Consider the following 7,279-nt stretch of genomic DNA (forward strand, 5'->3'; position numbering starts at 1 on the left):
GAGAAGAACTCTGGCTGGTACAACAATGAACTGCATGTGATTCAACTCCATTTAGGAACGGGAAATGAACCCTAGCTTGCATTACAAGAAACATGCTCTGCTTTTGAGAAAGGGGCACTCTTCTACTCTACAGTGTTTCCTATAGGGACAAAACAGGAAGCTATATCAGAACAAAAGAATTGTGCTTAACACACACACGTGCCATATGTAGTTCAACTCCGCTTAAGAAACTGACTAGAATGGGAGCCTTCCTTCTGTCCAATACACAGTATTTGCTGGGAACAGATGCGAAGGTTATTTGCACTGTTTATGGCAATGGGAGCCCAATAAAGACTTTGCTTACAGGAAAGGAACTCTAGCAGGTAGAACAATGTACTGCATGTGAATCAATTCCATTTAAGAAAGGGAAATGAACCCTAGCTCGTGTTACAAGAAACACACTCTGCTTTTGAGAAAGTAGCAATCTTCTACTCTACAGTGTTTCCTAGAGGGCCAAAACAGGGATCTATCCTAGAACAAAAGAACTGTACTTCCAACACATACGGGCCATATATGATTCAACTCCACATTGGAAACTGATTAGAATGGGAGCCTCCCTTCAGTCCAATACACTGTACTTGCTGCGTAGAGACAAGTGTGCTATTTGCACTGTTTATGGCAATGCGAGCTCTATATTGACTTTGCTTACCCGAAAAAAACTCTATCTGGAAGAACAATGAACTGCATGTGATTCAACTCCATTAAGGTAAGGTAATTGAACCCTAGCTTGCCTTAGGAGAAACACACTCTGCTTTTGAAACAGGGGCAATCTTCCACTCTACCGTGTTTCCTATACAGAGAAAAGGGGGAGCTATCTCAGAACAAAAGAAATGTACTTCCTGCACACAAAAGCTATATGTCATTCAACTCCAGGTAGGAAACTGATTAAAATGGGAGTCTCCCTTCAGTCCAATACACTATACTTGCTGGGAACAGAAACGACCTCTATTTGCACAGTGCATGGCAAAAGAAGCTCAATGGTTAATTAGCTTACCCAAAAAGAACTCTGTCTGTTAGAACAATGAACTGCATGCAATTCAAATCCATTTAGGAAAGGAAACGAACCCTTGCTTGCCTTACATAAACACACTCTGCTTTTGAGAAAGGTGTAATCATCCACTCTACAGTGTTTCCTATAGAGAGAAAACAGGGAGCTCTCTCAGAACAACAGAACTCTACTTCCTACACACAAAAGCTATATGTCATTCAACTCCAGGTAGGAAACTGATTAGAATGGAAGCCTCCCTTCAGTCGAATACACTGTCCTTGCTGGAAAAAGACGCGACTGCTATTTGCACTGTTTATGGCAAAGGGGCAAAATAGTTACTTTGCTTACTCAAAAAGAACTCTGGCTGGTACAACAATGAACTGCATGTGTTCAACTTCATTTGGGAAAGGGAAATGAACCCTAGCTTGCGTTACAAGAAACACGCTCTGCTTTTGAGATAGGGGCACTCTTCTACTCTACAGTGTTTCCTATAGGGCCAAAACAGGAAGCTATCTCAGAACAAAAGAATTGTGTTTCCCACACACACATGCCACATGTAGTTCAACTCCACTTAAGAAACTGACTAGAATGGGAGCCTTCCTTCCGTCCAATACACTGTATTTGCTGGGAACAGATGTGAAGGTTATTTGCACTGTTTATTTCAATGGGAGCCCAATAAAGACTTTGCTTACAGGAAAGGAACTCTAGCAGGTAGAACAATGAACTGCATGTGATTCAACTCCATTTATGACAGGGAAATGAACCCTAGCTCGTGTTACAAGAAACACGCTCGGCTTTTGAGAAAGTAGCAATCTCCCACTCTCCAGTGTTTCCTAGAGGGCCAAAACAGGGATCTATGCTAGAACAAAGAACTGTACTTCCAACACATACGGGCCATATATGATTCAACTCCACATTGGAAACTGATTAGAATGGAAGCCTCCCTTCAGTCCAATACACTGTACATGCTGGGAAAGACGAGTGTGCTCTTTGCACTGTTAATGGAAATGGGAGCTCAATAGTGACTTTGCTTACCCGAAAAGAACTCTGTCTGTTTGAACAATGAACTGCATGCAATTCAAATCCATTTAGGAAAGGAAACGAACCCTAGCTTGCCTTACATAAACACACTCTGCTTTTGAGAAAGGTGTAATCATCCACTCTACAGTGTTTCCTATAGAGAGAAAACAGGGAGCTCTCTCAGAACAACAGAACTGTACTTCCCACACACAAAAGCTATATGTCATTCAACTCCAGGTAGGAAACTGATTAGAATGGAAGCCTCCCTTCAGTCGAATACACTGTCCTTGCTGGAAAAAGACGCGACTGCTATTTGCACTGTTTATGGCAAAGGGAGCAAAATAGTGACTTTGCTTACTCGAAAAGAACTCTGGTTGGTACAACAATGAACTGCATGTGATTCAACTCCATTTTGGAAAGGGAAATGAACCCTAGCTTGCATTACAAGACACACGCTTTGCTTTTGAGATAGGGGCACTCTTCTACTCTACAGTGTTTCCTATACGGCCAAAACAGGAAGCTATCTCAGAACAAAAGAATTGTGTTTCCCACACACACATGCCATATGTAGTCCAACTCCGCTTAAGAAACTGACTAGAATGGGAGACTTCCTTCCGTCATATACTCTGTAATTGCTGGTAACAGACGAGAGTGCTATTTGCACTGTTTATGGCAATGGGAGCTCAATAGTGAAATGCTTACCCAAAAAGAACTCTATCTGGTAGAACAATGAACTGCATGTGATTCAACTCCAATAAGGAAATCTAATTGAACCTTAGCTTGCATTACAAGAAACACACTCTGTTTTTGTATCATGGGCAATCTTCCACTCTACAGTTTTTCCTGTAGAGAGAAAACAGTGAGCTATCTCAGAACAAAGAACTTTACTGCCTACACACAAAAGCTATATTTCATTCGACTCCAGGTAGGAAAGTGATTAGAATGGGAGCCTCCCTTCAGTCCAATATCATGTACTTGCTGGGAACAGACGCGACTGCAATTTGCACTGTTTATGGCAATGGGAGCTCAATTGTGACTTTGCTTAACCAAAAAGAACTCTAGCTTGTAGAACATGAATTGCATGTGATTCAACCCCATTAAGGAAAGCTAATTAAACTCTAGCTTGCCTTACAAGAAACTCACTCTGCTTTTGAGAAAGCGCAATTTTCCTCTCTACAGTGTTTCCTATAGAGAGAAAACAGGGAGCTGTCTCAGAACAGAAGAACAGTACTTCCTACACACAAAAGCCATATGTCATTCAACTCCACATAGGGAACTGATTAGAATTTGAACCTCCCATCTGTCCAATACACTGTACTTGCTAGGAACAGACGTGACCTCTATTTGCACTGTGTATGGCCAAAGAAGCTCAAGGTTAATTTGCTTACCTGAAAAGCACTCTGGCTGGTACAACAATGAACTGCATGTGATTCAACTCCATTTAGTAAAGGGAAATGAACCCTAGCTTATGTCACAAGAAACATGCTCTGCTTTTGAGAAAGGGGCAATCTTCCACTCTACATTATTCCTTTTTTTCTTTTCTTATTTACTTTTTATTCATTGTTAATGGTACAGACTTCTTACACTGCCGAACCATGCCTGAGGACCCATAGAAAGAAATGGTGCAATGCACAGCCTCATCCACCCATACAGTGTATTAAAACTTGATTCATGTGCATTTTGATAATTTCACAATCTTAAAAATTTATAACAAGACTTGGAATTTACATGTGCTGCAGGTCTTCAGTTTTTCAGTACAGTATGCCATACCTCTTCATGTGTCTCCGTTCACTTCTCATACCTTAACCCCAAACAGTTTTGGCGGTGGTGGGGGGGTATAAAGCATACTTTAAGCGAAGTATGTGGCTCAAGGTGAGAGATTATTGTTAAGGTTTCTGGTGCCCAAATAAGTCTTCAGTTTGACCAAGACTCTCAAACTTCTAATCACCCCATAGGCTCCTGGCTAGCTCAGATCACGCCAACATTACTGCCCAGAATGGCATGCAGTCTGGTCATTAAACACTGACCTACACCTCCTCCCACTTCCTGCTCTGCTGCACTCATTCACTGAACTGCAAGACCTATTCTCAAGCTTGGAGGGCTTCCCTCATTATGTTTCACTCCTGTCTCAACTGCATTTGGCAAGGGGACTCATTCCAGACAAACCCAGGCACTGCCATCATGCAGTCTCAGCTGCCAATACAGAATATTTGTCTGAACCATTTCTAGTGACACAGAAGTAGGCAACTGCCAGACTATTCACTAGGTGGAAAGGAACACAGCAGTGACCTTGTTAAGGGCCAAGTACTACTGCAAAGTTCAACTGTAATTACTAAGAACAGAAGTGTTATATCACTGGCTCTTCCCCGCCTTTCCAAGTGAGCATCACAAACATACTCCTAAGGTGGACAAAAGCTGGCTGGAACAAGAAATGTATCTACATAATTGCCAGTATTTTCAAATTTGAAGTACACACACAGATTTCTTATCAGACACCAAGCAAGATTCGTGAAACAACTTCACGGTGTTGGTGAAGTTTTGCTCCTGTTGCTTTGAATTGTTAAGACAGTTCAGTGAACCCCTCCCTACCTGAGCAGACACCACTCAGTCCACAACAGTTCAATTTAGACCTGATTAGAGGAGGCTTAAGCAGCACTCGGAGTGGAGCCTCTGGCATCCACTGCCCTTTCTATCAATGGTGATCTGGTTCCACCTAGGGATTGGCAAATTCACAGGGCATTTCACAATTCCAATGCCTCATTAAGGCTATTTCATCACACAATATGCTGTTAAAAGAACTTACTCCAAGTCAAAGCAAGGCCTTAATGTGGAACATAACAAGCACTATCTGAATAAAAATGTATTCAAAGAAACAAGACTATCCTCCACCCGTTTCCCACTTGGTGGATCCAAGTTTGGTTGAATTGAATCTGTAGTCACTTCATCCTACAACTAAAAACTTAAATGATAAGTCAATGCCCCACACAGATAATCCACACACATCAGTTAAGACAGCGACTTGTTCTGGGCAGTCTGATATAGCCACAGCCTACAGAGTATTCCTCCAGGTGGGGCACAGACAGGCGAATTCAGGTCACTTGACTCTTCATTTCCTACAGCAGATCAGAACCCAGATGGCTGACTTCTGAAGGCTTGCTGACAGGAATCCAGTAGAGTTGGTTTCAAGGTTCACACCGACACTAGTAGCTGTAACCTTATGCAGAAGTTGTGATCCACATGAAATCCACAATTAAGTGCAGCAAATCTGAGGTAGTCAACCTTGCGAAGGCTCAGTATCTGAACATAAAGATGTTTGAAATGATCACTGGCTGCAGGTTTGGTTTTATATGCAGAACAACTATGGAAACACTGCTGAATCTAATTCACAAATATTTAAGACAATGAAAACACCCTAAATCCAACACACATCAAGATCAATTGTGACTCTTGAGCTTCAATAGTGCAACAGGGACAGTCACTGGAATCAAGGTCTTTCAGTCAGTCACTGTAAATCCAGAAATCAGATGCTGAATGGCTGTTCTTGGTGGTTAGCTGTGGTCTAGTTATCTTGGAAGGCTTAGCAAAGACCATTGCTTAACTGTACTGTGTGTGGCTGTACTTCTGATGTTCAAGCAAAGCATACTGGTTGTCTAGCTGAAGTATAAGGGCCTGGTTTTTTGAAACCTCCTCCCTACCTCTATTTTTGTGTCTTACTACTTCAAAGCTCTTCTCCATTTCTTTATCCCTAAGGGAAAAGAAATGCAATCTGTAAATATTTCTTCTTCACTGGGGAATTTTGAAAGTATTCTTCCTTGAATTAAAAAAAAAGAGCCCTAAGAATAATCCTGGACAGGAAGGGAATACAAAATCCTTTATCAAACCATTTTAAGGCTTCAATTGAACAGAAAACCTGTAATACTGTACTGAAGTTCTGAGGTCCCATCTTCTGAACAGAGTATTTTGGGACCAACTTGAAGACAACCAGAAAGAAGCTGTATAATGACATTCCTCCTAAGACTCACTTCTAAGTTTTAGCAGTTAGTAGATAATACATCTTTATGCATAAGAGTAACAATTTTCTCATTCAAGTAATGTTCTCATCATTCAACAATTTCTCCTCCCTTTTGCTTTGGGGGAGTGGTCTGATTAGATCAGGTAAAGAAAGATGTGTGTGGCACGTCACTGTCCTCTCAGAGTCTCCCACACATCTGAGGACAGAGGAGAGAAGCAAGTCCAATTGAAGGTCTAAATTCAAGCCAGCTGTGCTCTCAATGAGGCGAAAAGGCTGGGATTTACTTTAAAGCCACCCAAAAATGTTTCCATCTGATGCCATTTACATTTCTTCCCATTTTATTTACTTTTGAAAATTCATGTCCCTAAATAAGATGTAGATGTGCCATATGTGGTCATTTAACTTCAGGTAGCATTCATTTTAAGTACCTGTTCCAGCTCTCTACGTGCTTGGCAGTGGACTGCAGGGATGGGAACTGTGTGTCACTGTATATTTCTGGTGGTCCTTGTGGCGTTTTCCTTGTTGTGGTTAGCCTGGCCCCAGAAGGCCTATATACACCACTAGGCATTGCTGGCTACAGGGTTTCTGTAACTATTACTGGAGCAGGAGGTGCTTGTACCGGAGATGTTTAATTACAGGGACCTGAAGATTTTTCTACTCCACTACCACCTCCACCTCCTTCCCAGTTATCTCCTGGATCTTCTCTCTTTTCATTATCATCATCTTTCTTTTCACTTATTTGCATTGCCTGAACTCTTACATAGTCCGCTGTAATCAACCTCTTTTTGCTCAAATTCTTTCCACTCATCTTCATCCTTTGTTATGGCCTTGCCGGCGGAGCCCGTGCTCCCGCCGTCGCCTGACCTCGAGGTGCAGCCGTCGCCCTACCTGCCACATGAGCCAGAGCTCCCGCCATCGCCCGATCTGGCACCTGAGACCGAGCTCCCGCCGGCGCCAGGCCTGGCACTGGAACCCGAGCTCCCGCCATCGCCTGGCCTGGCGGCCGGCGCCAAGCTGCTCCCAACCGTGCCGATCGCCCCGTTGGCCGCCCGACTGTTCCGCTCCTTCTTCTTCTTCTTCTTCTTCTTCTTCTTCTTCTTCTTCTTCTTCTTCTTCTTCTTCTTCTTCTTCTTCTTCTTCTTCTTCTTCTTCTTCTTCCTCTTCTTCTTCTTCTTCTTCTTCGTCTTCTTCTTCTTCTTCTTCTTCTTCTTCTTCTTCTT

General features: G+C 42.5%; 1 pseudogene across 1 annotated transcript; it reads right to left on the reverse strand.

Moving 5' to 3' along the window:
- Window positions 1-5,141: 5,141 nt before the first annotated feature.
- On the reverse strand, window positions 5,142-6,890 carry LOC102906368 (protein CDV3-like; annotated as a pseudogene). Its single transcript, XR_013053033.1, has 2 exons — window positions 6,488-6,890; window positions 5,142-5,792 (listed from the first exon to the last, which is right to left on the reverse strand). The product of XR_013053033.1 is annotated as a protein CDV3-like (transcript).
- Window positions 6,891-7,279: the final 389 nt, after the last annotated feature.

Source organism: Peromyscus maniculatus, chromosome 1 (assembly GCF_049852395.1).
Source record: "Peromyscus maniculatus bairdii isolate BWxNUB_F1_BW_parent chromosome 1, HU_Pman_BW_mat_3.1, whole genome shotgun sequence".
Classification (NCBI taxonomy): domain Eukaryota; kingdom Metazoa; phylum Chordata; class Mammalia; order Rodentia; family Cricetidae; genus Peromyscus; species Peromyscus maniculatus.